The following is a 14,412-nucleotide window of genomic DNA, read 5'->3' as shown; positions in this document are numbered from 1 at the left end:
TTTTTAAAATACTGACTCTAAGTTCTATGAAGACAAAATGTTGTTTATTTACTACTATATTTCCACATAGTATTTTATCAATAAAGTTTTGTTGAATGATTATTCTAGGAACTTTCATGGACATTTAACACCTATTGGTCTCTACTCGTCCAGAACAAAAGACAAACAAGGAAACCAAAGACTCAAAAAATAAAATACCTGCAATAGCCCACATGAACCACGGCCTCATCTACCCTGAGACCTGAAGAACTAGATGGTGCCCAGCTACCACTAACAACAATTCTGACCAGGAACACAATAGATAGTTCTGGATAGAATAGATGAAAAATGTAGAAAAAACCCCCAAATTCCTAAAAAAGGCCAAACTTACCGGACTGGTAGAGACTAGAGGGTCCCCTGAAACTATCACCCTGTGACACCCTTTAAACTTGGAACAGAAGCTACTCCCAGAGATCATCTGTCAGCCAAATAACAGACTGGTTCATAAAATAAACAATATGACCCATGAGTACTATGCTTCTTTGAATAATCATCTATGAGATCAAAGAGTCAATATTTACCCTAAAGCAAAGATAGGAAGGTAAGCGGGGTGGGCAGGGAAGCTAGATTAATGGAACAGAAAAACCAGATGGAAATAATGAGAATGCTGACACATTGGGAAAAAGGTAACCAATGTCACTGAAAAATACGTGTGTTGTTGTTAGGTGCCATCTAGTCGGCTCCAGCTCATAGAGACCCTATGTACAACAGAACGATACATACAGAAATTGTTAAATGGTAACTTAATTTGCTATGTAAACTTTCACCAAAAATACAATAAAATTAAAAAACAAACATGAATCTGGTGCTAGCTTCAAATTAGAGGTACAAAATTAAGTCAGTGAAGATAGTGGCTATCCTTCTTCCAGGCCCACCATTGTAGATTTAGCCTCATGACTACATTGTGGTCCAAATTTGATTTTCCAACTTGCAAACCAAGAAAATTAGTTTTGTCAACCCAGTGATGATGAGTCTGCCTCTCACATTCTGTCTCACATTAACCAAGTTAATAGGAAAAAATGTAAAAAACTAGAGTGCAAATGCACTCATTTATTATATGAAACTGTTACATGGTCCAGACTATCAAGATGATATAACCATTAAAACTAACATTCAGTACAGAATGGCAAATAAACATCAAAGTTGCTTGATGAGCACAGGCTCTGAACTAAAGGAATCAGAAGCTCTTAAAATCTTAGCTTCAAAAAAATTGCATAGAGTATGCTTGCATTTCACAGACATCAGTGATACTAGTTGGCTTGGACAGACATTGACTTTATTGGTCTTTATAACTCATTTTCTCCTATAAGGTATCCTGGCGGATAGTTTGATAAAATAAACCCAAACAAGTCTTGCTCTGCCAGCTGCATCTCCCAAACTCTTTAAGATGATTCTTCCTATATATACTCATCAATCATAATCAAATGCTTATCTTGGTGAAAAAAAAAAAAATATATATATATATATATATCTGCAAGTCACACATAGCAAGAAAGCAGTGAGTTCCAGCTCAACATTAACAAATGGCTAAAATTAAAAAAAGAAAAAAGCAAACAAACAAAAAAATAACCCAAAAATACCAGAAATTGATGGTGTTTATATAATCTATCTGGTAAAAATAAAAAAAGGATGAGCAGATGAAATATTATGAATCATAATCAACACTGGCATCATTTTCTCAAGACTTGGCTTCAATTCCCAGTTACTTCCCAGCAGTCTCACAAGTGGCAAAACCTACATGTCAAACTCACCCACTCATGTTGAGTGGAAGTTGGAGATAAAGCGAGGAAAGGGATGGAAGCTTCGAAGATCCTATTAGTCTCCTAAACTTGCTTGTGCATGCACTACTATAGCACCAGGGTGGGTGCAGACCACAGGTTAATAGCACAGGCTAGCCCCCTGGTGGTGGTTCCTTGCTACGATCATCAAAGGAATGAGGGGATTCAGGTACCTCCAAAAGCCCTTTTGTTAGATATTCTGAGCCCCCTGACCTGGTTGCCCAACAGTTAAGCATCTCAGCTGCTACCTGAAAGGCTGGCAGTTCAAACATATCCAATGGCTCCAGGGGAAAAAGATGTGACAGTCTGCTCCCATAAAGATTACAGCTGACAAAACCTTATAGAGCAGTTCTACTCCATCATATGGGGTCACTATGAGTAGTAATCAACTCGATGACATACAACAACAGGCAAGATAAGGCCAACTGGAAAAACCCAACTCCAACAAGATCAAAAATTCTCAAAAAACAAACCTCCAGGTAGAACATTCTTAGGAATTCACTTTTACCAAAAAGTGAATCAAACCAAGTCAATGTAAGCCAATTTCTACCAAAACAGTATATTAGTTTTCTTAGCACTAATAAATTCACTGTCCTGACCACTTAATACATCAGTTAATTTGTTACCATAGAGAAGGACCAATACGAGAACTGAACAATCTATATTAAAATGATCATCAACCACATGACCCAACAGCCTTTGTCATATGGAAGATTAAAAGAAAATATTTACTAATAGTTTTTACTAACAGCAATTAAAAAAAAAAAAAAATAGATCTCCACTAAATCACCACCCTATGAAAACCATAGACACAGAGCTGTTCTATAAATAGGCTCTTAAATTTATCAAGGTAAGAAATCTGATGTAATCTGAGGCCTTAAATTTGAAACTAATTTCCCTGAGTCTTTCTCTGAAGCAACTCTTACTAGAATAGGTTGAGTCTAAGGAGATGAGGGAAACTTTACAGTCAGGGGTAAGGGGAGGCAAAGTCAAGTAATTCTGTTGCTACTACTCTGGCATCTGTAGTATTTCTCTACACTCCAAGTGAATTTTGTATAATTCAGGTTTTCATACACAGGATTAATTTTCAGAATATTACCCACTTGTTCTTGTTAGGTGCTGTCGAGTCAGTTCCAAGTCATAGCGACCCTATGCACAACAAAATGAAGCACTGCCCAGTCCTGTGCCATCCTTACAATCGTTGTTATGCTTGAGCTCATTGTTGCAGCCACTGTGTCAATCCACCTCGTTGAGGGTCTTCCTCTTTTCTGCTGACCCTGTACTTTGCCAAGCATGATGTCCTTCTCCAGGAACTGATCCCTCATGACAACATGTCCGAGGTATGTAAAACGCAGTCTTGCCATCCTTGCTTCTAAGGAGCATTCTGGTTGTACTTCTTCTAAGACAGATTTGTCCGTTCTTTTGGGTATATTCAATATTCTTCCCCAACACCACAATTCAAAGGCGTCAATTCTTCTTTGGTCTTCCTCATTCATTGCCCAGCTTTCACATGCATATGATGCAACTGAAAATACCATGGCTTGGGTCAAGCGCACCTTAGTCTTCAAGATGATATCTTTGCTCTTGAACTCTTTAAAGAGGTCCTTTGCAGCAGATTTACCCAATGCAATGTGTCTTTTGATTTCTTGACTGCTGCTTCCATGGCTGTTGATTGTGGATCCAAGCAAAATGAAATCCTTGACAAATTCAATCTTTTCTCCATTTATCATGATGTTACTCATTGGTCCAGTTGTGAGGATTTTTGTTTTCTTTATGTTGAGGTGCAATCCATACTGAAGGCTGTGGTCTCTGATCTTCAAGTCCTTTTCACTTTCAGCAAACAAGGTTGTGTCTTCTGCATAATGCAGGCTGTTAATGAGCCTTCCTCCAATCCTGATGCCTCATTCTTCATATAGTCCAGCTTCTTGGATTATTTGCTCAGCATACAGATTGAATAGGTATGGTGAAAGAATACAACCCTGACACACACCTCTCCTGACTAAACCAATCAGTATCCCCTTGTTCTGTCTGAACAACTGCCTCTCGGCAGTACATAAAGACTCCTCATGAGCAAAATTAAGGGTTCTGAAATTCCCATTCTTCGCAATGCTATCCATAGTTTGTTATGATCCACACAGTCGACTGCCTTTGCATGGTCAATAAAACACAGGTAAACATCCTTCTGGTATTCTCTGCTTTCAGCCAGGATCCATCTGGCATCAGCAATGATATTCCTGGTTCCACGTCCTCTTCTGAAACTGGCCTGAATTTCTGGCAGTTCCCTGTCAATATACTGCTGCAGCCATTTTTGAATGATCTTCAGCAAAATTTAATGTTAATCAAATGTCTCCTTTACAGAACCCAACAGGCTTGTTCGTGCACTTTTACTAATTACATAGAAAATTCATTTCTTCTTTGTGCTGAACATTTTTCATGTATGTTTAATTTGCTCAAAATCTGAAAAGTCTACTTAGACCACATGACTGTAATTCAATGCCTGATATAGTATAACAACACCATATAGAGTACGTATGATGTAAAGTTAGACACCAGGTAAATGCTGAGTCGTGAAGCCTTTTGTGGAAAGAACCACTACTTTAAAAAAATCTTTTTTAAATAATTAACAACTGGTTATGTATCATTCTATGTTATCTGAATTATCTTGTTTCAGAAAATTAACAATTTTTAATACATCACAGATCTTAAATGTGCACTGCAAAGAAAAATATGCAAACCAAGTCAGTGTAAGCCTCAATCAACAGTACCTAAATTAATAATCTGATTTTTATGACAAGAAAAAAAAAATCTCTAGGGTTCCCCTATACACAGTTATGGAATGATTGGTACTAGACAGTTACCAAAAAAACCTTAAAATAATATTTCTAATCATTTATCTTTAAAAGAACACTTGTGATTTAAATATGTGAGGAAAGATTAATAGAATCATTTAAGTTCTTGTGTTAAGTTAAAATGCAGGAAAGCAATCATTTTTAAGTCATAAAAGATAAAGCCTTTTAATATCCTTTTGGTTTTGGAGGAATAAAGGCTTTTACTTGACAGTTACTTACATGAATTTGTATCAAAAAGAGACGTTGGCAGAGACTTCTAAATTCATAACAATTGTCTATTAGTCTGTTTTTAATAATTTTTCTTTGGCATGTAATCATCTTTAATTAGATTCCACTCTGTTGTTTCAAGACTCCATAAACTGGTGTCTTATATACCAGCTGCTAAAGCAGGAGTTACTGTCTAAACGATATTCACAATGAGTATTTAGAAGGTTTACAATTATACCCTTGCTAATAAATTGTGCTATTTTCCCCAACAATTTTAAGTGCTAATCTTCAAAAGGCATTTTAAAATTAGCTAAAATTCTGTCAAGAGATTTACAAAAATTGTTAGCATGAAGATAATTATGTCACAGTCCTTGGACTCCATCTCTGATTGTGTGCATAAATCAGAAAATGTCAGCTGTGTTTTCCCTTAATAATTATCCTTGCAGCAATATATTATAGTCTAAACTCCTATTATAATTTCTGTTTCTGGCTTCTAAAACACCAGTTATTTCAAAAGTTTAGAGCTGATTAAATAATTCATATTTCTCACAATAATAACAGATTATCAGTTCTAAAATCTTAGGCATCAGTAATAAGTAGATCAATACGGAAAGTATAAACCCAGTTTTCATTAACCCTCCATCTTAATAAGAAACCAAACAGTTAAAAGTGATAACGAACTTTTTTTTTTTTTTTAAATAAGGATTACATAAAACTCTAAAATGCCAGATAGTAGGCACATAGAGGTAGAGATTTGAGTAGAACTTCTGGGACATAATTTTTATTTCAATACCAGTGACACATAAAAGGCAGCTGCATGAAGTATCAAGCATGTACTTATCATCTGTTAATACACAATTTTCCATCTAGCTTTGTGTATAAAAATTTGACTTTAAGAAGGTTTTAAATGAAAAGTAAATATTCTCACTCTCATTCAAGAATAAAAAATTACACTGCATTTTGATTTTTTCTGATTGAGCAGATTGGACCAAAAAATGGAATTAGACATCAGCATTTTGGTTGGTCTATTTCTCCTGATATCAAGCATTTCAGAATTACTAAAGATAAAAATTCCTCTTCTCTGAATACTTCAATACTGTAACTTCTCCAACTGTGCAGATGTACAAGCAAGGTTAAGTTGCTCCAAGCTATGACTACTCAAAGACAAATGAAAAATAGGGTACATTTTCCTGGAGCATTAGTTTCATTTAAAATTATTCTGGAAAAAAAGTTGTGAATTTCTGCCTGCCAACTATGCTCAATACAGTCAGATTACCTAAGTTATCCAAAATTGTGTTATTTTCAAGAATTTCATGATGGAAAAGGATTTTCTGCATTAAGTACCTACAAAATATGGAACTTAGGTGTTTCCTAATATACTTAATATTATAAACTCTGTAGTCACGTCAAATGAACAGGACCAATGCTAGTCCATCAAGCATACCATTGGTGCATAGGAAAAAGAAACTGATCTTAGCAGGTACTCATGAATCAATTTTCTAAATAAGAAGTTTGTAACCTTAGAAACCAGGTTTCTCTTCTCTTTAGTTAAGCCAACCAACAAACAAAATTGTCTCCTACAAAATACATCATTTTTTTTCCCTACAATCAGTTTTTTTTTTTTTTCAAGGCTTTAGTACTATTCACAATAGTGAGATGATGGAAACAACCTAAATGCTCATCAATGGATGAGTGGAGAAACAAAATGCAGTACATACATACAATGGAATACTATTCAGGCAGTAAGAGAAATGCAGTCTTGATACATGCTACAATATAGATGGAGCTTGAAGACATAATATTGAGTGAAATAAGTCAATCACAAAAGAACAACTACTGTATGACCCCACTGTTATAAAAAGAAAGAACAGGCAATTGCTATCTGCCTATTTCTTAAGAGACCAATGTTTCTTAGTGGTTACCATGAACGAGAGGAAAGAGGGTGGGAAGGTGGATTACTGCTTATGGAATACTGAGATTCAGTTTACAATGATGAAAAAATACCGGTGATTAAGGGAAGGGGTACACAGTCAAATAATGAAAAGGCTTTCAACACGTTGTACACCTGTAAAAAGTTGGAATTGGCAAAAGTTGTGTGAAAGATGTATTTACAAAAAAAAAAAAAAAAAAAAAGGTGCTGCCGAGGCTGCTTATGGCTTATGTACAATCAAATACCTACCGGGATATGGCTCCTTTGTCTGGAGATTTTGGGTCATGGTTTCATGGTATATCTCAGCTAACTGGACTGATAATGTGTTCAGCGTTTCTGTTCTACCTCCTACTTCTTTGCATAGCGCCTGGGGTCTTAGAAGCTTACAAGGGCTCATTCAAGGTACAGCAATTGGTCTCTATTCACCTGGAGCAAAAGAGGAAGAAGGAGAGTCGGAAACAGAATGTGAGGCCAACTGCCTCCATGAACAAATATCTCCTTTGCCAGGAGAACAGAAGAACTGGGTGGGGCCCAGCTACCATTACTGAATGTTTGGATCAAAGATTCTATAGAAGAATACTCAGCAAAAATGAAATGCAAAACAGAATTTCAAATGCTCACGGAATCCAGACTTTCTGAAGCCATACAGGCTGGATGAACCCCTGAAACAATTGCTCTGAAATAATCTTTAAACCTTAAACTAAAAATATTCCCTGAAGTCTTCACAAAACCAAACAACAGTTTAGCTTAACTAGTAAAGAAGGTCTGCCTTGAGCACTGAGCTCTTTTAGAATCTATCTATATGGAATCAAATTGACAACAGGAACTCGAAAGATCAGACAGGAAATTTAAGAGGCAGTGTGTTTATGTTAATGAGGGAGAAACAACTCAGAAAAGGAGAGTAAGAATGGTTGCACAACTCAAAAAATGTAATCAAATGTCACTGGATTGTACATGTAGAAGTTGCTGAATTGGTATATGTTCTGCCCTGTATATTCTCAACAACAACAAAAATAAATTATAAAAAGAAAATGTGTAGTAATAAAGACACCATTAACCTTCTTTCCTTCCACAATACACTTCCCAATATAAAAAAAATTGAAAATTATGCATATTATAAATGTATTAGCAATTTTTAAGTTTAATTTTTAATGTCAAAATTTTAATGTTTAATTACAAAAGTGATACATGCCTGTGTAAAAAATACAAAGTTATATAAAATTAATAATGTCCTACTCTCCACCTTACAGCTAAATCCAAACCACTGAGCTAGCCACTTAAAGCACAGTTACTATTTTTCTAAAGTTCTCCAACCCCACACAAACATATGTTTACATGTTTTATTTAGTGACATTTCTGTGTGTATGTACATGAGCGTGTGTATGTTCTCATAGTTGTCTTTCAAAGGGGTCCACTTTTTTAAAAATGGGTTAATTTTTTTTTCAGATAACATGGTATGTGGATATCACCTCAGGTTAATAGATATGGATCTAAAATTCTAATAACTGCTTAAAATTTCACATATTATTCAATAATTAGTAAATGAAATATAGTTTTGTTTTCCTAGCATTTTGCTATTACAAATAACGATGTAATATACACTTTTTGGAGCCATGGTAACGTGGTACTTAGGAGCTTGGCTACTAACCAGAAGATCGGCAATTCAAATCCACCAGCTACTCCTTGGAACCTTTATGGAGCAGCTCCACTCTGTCCTATAGGGTCGCTATGAGTCAGAATCAACTCAACGGCAACAGGTTTGTTTTTTTCAGTTTTTATATACCTTCTACATGTCTGATGGTGATTTTCTTATTGTGGGATAAATTCTTCAAGGTGGAAATTTCAGGATTTTTTTTTTTTTTTCATTTTAATACACATTACTAGAGAATTCACCAAATGTTTATCGCAATTCACATTCCACTAGCAATGTATGAAAATGCTTAGATACCAGAAACATTGCTAGTGCTGGATATTAATAGTCTACATATTTGCCAATTTTAATTTGAAAACCGTATTATAATTTTGTGACTACTAATGAAGCTGAACACCTTTTCATATATTTACTGTCTGCTTATATTTTCTCCTTTACATATTGTCTGTGCACATCCTTTAATCATTTTTCTTTGTCATTTGTTAGATTCTCAGGCGATCATTTTCCTTCTGATTTTGTTTATTTTAAGTTTCGCCACACATATGTTAGATTAAGGTTTGTTTTTAAAGTATATTAAGAACAATACAAAGGAATGGCTTCACAATCTATTAGGTAAAGCTAACATGGATTTTCAGAGGAAAATTTGTAGCATTAAAAATTTAGTTTAGAAAACAAACAAAATAAAGGATTGAAAATAGCACAGTAAGTGTTAAAAAAAAAAAATCTATAAGGAAAAACCAAAGTAAAGAGAACCCCTCCCCTCTTTTGCTAATGAAATAGGAGTAAATTTTGAAGCTGTATACTGTAATACTTTGGTTGGGTCTGCTTTGGACTAAAAAGAAGCATTCAGGCAGAAAAATCAGGCTGTTTATTTATACTACTCATAACTCATTGCCGTCGATGCAATTTAATACATTCATACAATACCTGAATAACTGGTGGAGAATGAAGGTAAAACAAATTCATTTTTTCTAGGATGGATATCAAGAACTTGCTGATTTTTGCCATGTTCACCATTTCACCCTATTTAAAATACAGGTATTTGGGGTAATGTGTTAATTTTCCTAGTTAGAGTTAAAACAATCAATGAAAAACCTGTCAGTAGCATATGTGTTTCTTTTCATTTATGTCTTTCAATTTTTAAACAAGCATGTTATTAATTGGAAAAAGTGAAGAATCAGGTGCACAGACAATGCCGAATCCATGAAAAACAGAAGCAGAAGAGGATTCAAAGCATCAGCCAGGCCACTTCCTGGGTGCTCCAGCCAGGCCACTTCCTGGGTGCTCCAGGAGCTAGCTATCACTTCTCCTCAAACTACCCCTTGTTGCCAAGAATTTGCCACCTTTTTCTCAGTACAAGTGGTAAAGCTTACAAATGGTATAAGTGGAAAAACTGTCAAATTTTATTGCTAAAAATGATCAAAAGTATATTAAGATAATTTTCTTTTTAGACAAAGTTAATGAAATAGATAGGAATGTGCTCTGCTGCATTTCACTGGAGAAAAAGTACCAGTTAGAGAATTTTTCTTCATGAAGGAAAAAAGACAAAAGATGTTTTGTCAGAGATTAAAAAGTGAAATCAGGTAAATCAACAAATTGCTTCCCCTGCTATCCCCAAAACCAAACCCAGCCCCCTACTATAGAGAATTGCAAATTTGGACTACTTCGATATTCTACAAGCTTAGACATGACTCATAAAAAATTATAAGGAAAATAGTATATTTACGGTATGTGACCAAAATGCTGCAATGAAAATGAAATTTGAGAAGTGGATGAAGACAGTTGCTCATGTAGATTGCAAGGCTTAGTTTACATGTGGCGAAAATTACAGTACCACTTTCTAAATTAATGGCATTATCAGTCATCTTTAGTCTGGGAACTTATCCTCTCACGAGATTATCACAGAGACAAGAGAAGTGTGAAGATTTAGTGACCCTTCCTTCCCGCCATAAACCACAAGTGATTTAACTTGTCACCAAAAAAATACTTATGAAAACTTCCACCATTACCGCCTGCAAATGCTGTGCTGCGGTCCCTCCTTGACTTGATTTTCTGGCTCTCCCGTTAAAGACCATCTGGATGTACTATTTAAGCGGTGAAAAAGGAAACGGATGGCCTCCCACCCCACATGATTGTATTCAATCTCCAAATACAGTGAAGGCTAAAGAAAGAACAATAATCGCCTCATTGCTGAAATGAATAAGTGATATAAGTACTTTCTAATTTAAACCAGTTCCTGAAATTGATAGTATCATTGAAAAAGCATCCCACCATTAACCCAATAGGAATAGTAGGAAAAAAATCTGTTTCTGGGCATAAGTCATTCAAATATCATTTTAATATCAAAACTGACAAATCTTATACTAACTCCATAGAGTATTTATTTATTTTGCTTATCGTCTTTAATCAAAAGGGAATGCAATCTCCCCGAGAGCTTGAATTCTCCTCTATTTTGTTTGCTGCTATGTCCTCAGTGCTTTAAACAGTGTCTGACACACACACACAAAAAAAAAACATACCTGGTGTTTAATGAATGAATAAAAACTATATATTATATGTAAAATACAAGATTTGCATTAATATTAAAATTAAATGCAGTAAAGACTTGATGGGCATTCCCCCTGGTGAGCTAAAGTCCCAGGCCCTCCGTAGGTGTGCAGGGGTTCCTTCTTTACCATTAGTGGGATTTCAGTGTGAAGGTTTGATAAACACTGCCATATTGATACAATCCATAAAAGGTGACCAGCTTCGCAGGTAAATATGACCAGCATACAGCAATGTTAGTAATATATGAAGTTATATAAAAATATATTACATACTCTAATTTGATAATCTGGATAAATGTCTTGCTATTATTATTAAAATAATTAAATGTTGACTTTAATCACCAATAAAATAACTACTATAATAAAATTAAATTGTCAATATATATGATAACATTGCAAACAGGAAAATTCTTCTAGAGCTTAATTTTCAAACAGATATTTTTCTAGGGAAAATTATATTACGTTGTAACTCAAGATGATTTCCTCTTCATTAACATATTATTCATTTATTCCTATCATAAGACATCTATGTTAATATATTTGAATAGTCCAAATATCTTAATGCTTCCTATAATTCATATTGAAACATGCTTTGCCTAATTCTCTAGGGAAGGATACTATGAATACCCTTTACCTTTATTCTTTTTACTAGTTTGACTAAACTATTATAATTAATATGATGATGGTTATTATTATCTTAAATGCCTTGTGCTATAAGATGGGCTCATCACTCTATAATCACTGACAGATTGCTGTCATCATTGAACTGGAAGGACCTTAAGAAAGCAATAAATGTTTTTTTGAATTGAATTGACGCTACTGCCTATTGATAAAGCTATGAAGTGAAAATCTATTTTGTTTGAAACATCTCCAGAAACAAAACTCAAAACCTCTCAAGGAGAGGTTTAATCTAACGTTCTAATCTAACGTCCCTATGCTTCCCACCCTCTTGTTATGCACTCAATGAAGCTCCTCAACAAATATTTGTTAAATTCTATCTTCTTGTTCTGTTCTCAGTCAAGATGGAAAACAGCTAGTCATCTTTCTTTTGTAAGAACTCTTTATCCTTGAAAACTGTTATTAACTCCCCACTCTTCTAGTCTCAAGTCTGAACAATCCCATCCTTTAGCCTTTCTTTGTCATTCTGATTTGTTTTTAAACTCTCAATTTATACACTTGCCTTTCTCAAGAATCCCCTTCAAGCTCTCCACCCCCCTTCTTACTAATGGACCTCAAAACTGGGCAACTTATATTACATATTTAACCTTTTTTAAGCGTTAAAAAAAAAAAAAACTGCTCTACGATTCTTCACAATATCAATAAATCCTGCTCTCCACCCTAATCTAGGTGTTCTTAGGCATTAAAATGACACTTACACTCACTATAATATAAAGATTCAGTGACAGAAGCTATTTTCTCACATGGAAAACATATATTTCCCTCAGTATAGTCAGCAGGGTTTCACCATAAGTTTTCTTAGGATAATCTGATTCCATGTAACACCATATACAATTTTAAGACAAATGACGGTTTAAAAAGTACCCATGTGCCATTATCTAGTGGTTTGCATAATCCCATTTAATCTGGCCCAAATCTATTGTCTATAGAGCCCTTCTGAACAACCCTCAATGACCAATGCAATATTGGCTATATGAGGACTTTTATTTCCCTGGTCACGCAGGAATTACAAAATTGATTGTATTTTTTAAATTCATAGAATACATTCAAATTAACCTTGTTTGATATAGCTAGATTAAATGATAGCCATGTTCCTTTCTTTAAAAAGTAAGATCCTCATTAATTGACTGATACTCTGAAATAGATACTCTGTAATTATTTATACATAAATAACTCATGGAAATTTGATCTGTATGGGTTTACTAGAAAACATTATTTCATTAAAAATATTTTTTGAGCTTATGCTAATACTCTGCCCCCCGCCCCCCCCGCCCTCATACAGCTTACATTTTGATGGGGCACAGAAACGATAAAAAACATACTTATAAAAATACATTAAACACAAAAATATATTAAAACATTACACATATATATTTATTATGTAATATAAATGTTATAAAAACCAAACCCACTGCCGTCAAATTGATTCCAATTCATTGTGACCCTACAGGACAGAGCAGAACTGCCCCATAGGGTTTCCAAGGAGTGGCTTGGTGGATTCAAACTGCTGACCTTTTGGTAAGCAGCTGAGCTCTTAATCGCTATGCCACCAGGGCTCCATAAATGTTATATATTACGTAAATAATATAAAATAGATTCAAATATATTTAAAAAGCTTTTTTAAAATATGATAAACATAAAAAAAAAAAAATCTATTCTGTTCGATTCTGACTCACAGCAAACCTACAGGACAAAGTAGAACTGCCCCATAGGGTTTACAACGCTGTAATCTTTACAGAAGCAGGCTGCCACATCTTTCTCCCCAGCAGTTGGTGGATCTGAACTGGCAACCTTTCATTAGCAGCCAAGAACTAATAAAACTACTGCATCACCAGGGTTTCCACAGGGTAAACATACAAACTTAAAATATCAGCATTCAATGTTATATGATAATTTCAGATAGTGTTAAATGCTATGGAGAAAAAAAAAGAAGGTAATACGATAGAGAGTGAGGAGGAAATGGTACTTGACATAAACAGCACAGTTAGGCAAGGCTTTCTATGCTGGTGAGACAGGGAAGAGGGACTGGAAAGACCCTGAGATATCTATAAACTTCACTAATTCCAAAGGCATGAAGTCAGCAAGCCTAGTGTAGAGTGAAATAAGGTATATAAGGTATATAGTGCTAGAAGGAAAAATTGGAAAGGTGGACAGGGTCCGCATTACATAGATCCTGGGCAAGTTTGGAATTCATTTGAATTACAATATGAAGACTTTACAGGAAAACAGTTATTTAACATCACTGTCTTAAAAACAGAGTCCTGGTGGTGTGGCGGTTAAGAGCTATGGCTATTAATGAAAAGGTCAGCAGTATGAATCCACCAACCACTCCTCGGAAACCCTAGGTGGCTGTTCTACTCTATCCTAGAGGGTCGCTATGAGTTGGAATAGACTGGACAGCCATGGGTTTGGTTTTGGCTTGGTCTTAAAAGCAGGAAAAAACAAAAAATCAAAGTATACTTTATTTTCTATTTTTTAATAACTACTCTTTGTTTGGAGCCCTGGTGGTATAGTGGTTAAGAGCTCGGCTGCTAACAAAAAGGTCAGCAGTTCAACTCGATGACGATGGGTTTGGGTTTTGGTTTTGGCCCCTTGTTTGGAGCCCTGGTGGTACAGTAGTTAAGAGTTCAGCTCCTTGGTGAAGAACGAGCTTCTGGGATCAAGTAGACACTTGAGGCTATGTTGGCACCTCCTATCTGGAGGGGAGATGAGAGACAGAAGGAGTTAGAAGCTG

The 14,412-nt window shown here is 35.1% G+C and overlaps 1 protein-coding gene across 3 annotated transcripts in view; it reads right to left on the bottom strand.

The window, feature by feature from the left end:
- DPYD (dihydropyrimidine dehydrogenase) overlaps window positions 1-14,412 on the bottom strand; it is a 981,230-nt gene that overhangs the window by 870,108 nt on the left and 96,710 nt on the right. The window lies entirely within an intron of this gene.

The sequence above is a fragment of the Elephas maximus genome, chromosome 3 (assembly GCF_024166365.1).
Source record: "Elephas maximus indicus isolate mEleMax1 chromosome 3, mEleMax1 primary haplotype, whole genome shotgun sequence".
In the NCBI taxonomy this organism is placed as follows: domain Eukaryota; kingdom Metazoa; phylum Chordata; class Mammalia; order Proboscidea; family Elephantidae; genus Elephas; species Elephas maximus.
This window is presented reverse-complemented; position numbering and strand designations above follow the sequence as displayed.